Raw genomic sequence first — 2,500 nt, 5'->3', positions numbered from 1 at the left:
GCAGACATTTGAAAGATGCGTCGCCGGTACGAGGACCGTGCGATCAGCCCAAAGTTATTCAGAGTCACCAAGGCAAACGGACCGGACGAGCCGACCGATTGGTTTTGATCTAATAAAAGCGTCCCTTCCATCTCTGGTCGGGACTCTGTTTGCATGTATTAGCTCTAGAATTACCACAGTTATCCAAGTAACGTGGGTACGATCTAAGGAACCATAACTGATTTAATGAGCCATTCGCGGTTTCACCTTAATGCGGCTTGTACTGAGACATGCATGGCTTAATCTTTGAGACAAGCATATGACTACTGGCAGGATCAACCAGGGAGCTGCGTCAACTAGAGCTGAGCAGCCGGCCGCCCGGGAGTGTGTCCCGGGGGCCCGCGCGAACACGCAAGCGTCCGCTCAATCATTCTGCAAACAGGAGGAGGCTGAGCTCCCCTGCACAATACACCTCGAAACCCTCTCAGGTCCCGGCGGCGCGCAGCGCCGTCCCAAGTACTTGGTCGGGTTCGAGAGAGGCGCAATCGCCCGGAGTTAGGCGAGTAGACGCTTTCGGTGCGACCACCCGTGCTCCCAACTGAGCTTGCCGCTGCCGACAGAGGCCCGGGAGCGTGCTGTCGTGGCATTGCCGGCGGGAGACAACACGCGCCACCTACGGTGACCGGCAGCTCCAACGCCAGCGCCACAGAAGGACAAAAGCCCCACTTGGGTGCCGAAGCGAACTCTCCCAGCACAGCGCACGCGCCAACACATCCGCACAGCTGCGATACAAACCACCAGCGAGAACCGCTGGGGCGACCGAGCAGCAGACGGCGTCGCGGCGCCGAGCGCCGGGCGGCGGCGCATCCTCAACGCACACAGTCCTCAATCGGACCAGCACACTGAAGATGTCCACCGCGCTTCGCACCGGGCCCGCGAGGACCTACTTTGGCCGCACGGCGCCGCGCGCAGGGTGCGCCGGCGCGCAGCTGCGACGCCTGCCGCGTCCGTCGGCCGGCGCGCCTGCCACTGGCCGCCCCCACCAGCCGGCTGTAGCGCGTGCGCCCACGCACCGCGCGGCCAGCACGCCGGGAGGCGCCCCCTCACCGGCCGGGGACGGTCCCACCCAGCCACCGCCGCGTATCGCTTCACACCCAGATGCCGTTCAGTTTCGTCGGCATGGTGGGTATCGCTGGAACAACCGGTTCGTACCTCAACCTATCGTCGCCATCACCGATTCACCCCTAGCGAGAACAACCGCACCACAACAGGTTACCATTTGTTCATTTGCGTAACTTCACCAGAAAACGCAGGCGTCCATCGCCATTTGCAACTTCAACGATTATTGCATGCCTGTGTCAGGTGTCACGCCACACTACGTCTGCCCACATACACGCAACAAAATGTGCACGCCTAGACAATACGTGGAAGGTGGCCCCCGTACGTATGCGATGTCCATTGCTCGAACGACTGTCAACCGGCCTCTGTAGCATGTCGCAGATATGGAACGCGGTGCACCATGCCATCACGGTGTGTGAGGAGAGACGACTAGGTCCGAATACATCAACAGACAGCTCATGCTGATCGCCATCCACGGCGTCCGTTCCTCCCACACGTCTCTATGGCGTACCACACTGCAATCCAGCTCTCATAGGGAGACGACACGTAGCTGCGTGCACAATATTTGCACTGTATGGTCCGCCGTTTTTGGGCGCAGTCGTTGTACGGTCACACATGTGCCACGATGTATCATTCGGTACATAAGGACGAATGTGCAGTACAGATTGTGGTTTACGCGTACGACATTAGCGGACGGTTGACACAGGCCGCACCACAACGTAGCCTGAGTACGTCGCATGCGAAGGGCATTGAACATGCAAACTTCTCACCAACCAGCTTGCGAAGGCAGGGGGGCAAGGTGGGGACGTGGGGAGGGGCGGCATGTACGTCCTGCTGCCATCCACATTACAGTGTACAGCAGGAGCATGTGGAAAGTCAGCAAGACTTGCAAGGTGTTTAACATGAAGCGATACACAGGGGAGCGGGCAGTGCGAGTAGCGAACTATATTGCGAGGGTTGCGGGTGGGCAACACTACACTAATTGAACGAGTCGTATAACAATTACAGAGCAGGTTTAGGCGACAACATGGGTTACGTTAGGGGACAACGTGGGTTACGTTAGGGGACAACGTGGGTTACTTTAGGGGACAACGTGGGTTAGGTTAAGGCACAACGTGGGTTAGGTTAAGGCACAACGTGGGTTAGGTTAAGGCACAACGTGGGTTAGGTTAAGGCACAACGTGGGTTAGGTTAAGGCACAACGTGGGTTAGGTTAAGGCACAACGTGGGTTAGGTTAAGGCACAACATGGGTTAGGTTAAGGCACAACATGGGTTAGGTTAAGGCACAACATGGGTTAGGTTAAGGCACAACGTGGGTTAGGTTAAGGCACAACGTGGGTTAGGTTAAGGCACAACGTGGGTTAGGTTAAGGCACAACGTGGGTTAGGTTAAGGCACAACG

At 57.6% G+C, this 2,500-nt stretch overlaps 1 non-coding gene across 1 annotated transcript in view; it reads right to left on the bottom strand.

Annotated features, from left to right (window-relative positions):
* LOC124731189 overlaps positions 1-325 on the bottom strand; it is a 1,909-nt gene extending 1,584 nt beyond the window's left edge. Inside the window, exon 1 of the ribosomal RNA XR_007008186.1 lies at positions 1-325. This exon is cut by the window's left edge and continues 1,584 nt beyond it. This is a non-coding gene — a ribosomal RNA (small subunit ribosomal RNA).
* Positions 326-2,500: the final 2,175 nt, after the last annotated feature.

The sequence above is a fragment of the Schistocerca piceifrons genome, unplaced genomic scaffold (assembly GCF_021461385.2).
Source record: "Schistocerca piceifrons isolate TAMUIC-IGC-003096 unplaced genomic scaffold, iqSchPice1.1 HiC_scaffold_1272, whole genome shotgun sequence".
Lineage (NCBI taxonomy): Eukaryota > Metazoa > Arthropoda > Insecta > Orthoptera > Acrididae > Schistocerca > Schistocerca piceifrons.
This window is presented reverse-complemented; position numbering and strand designations above follow the sequence as displayed.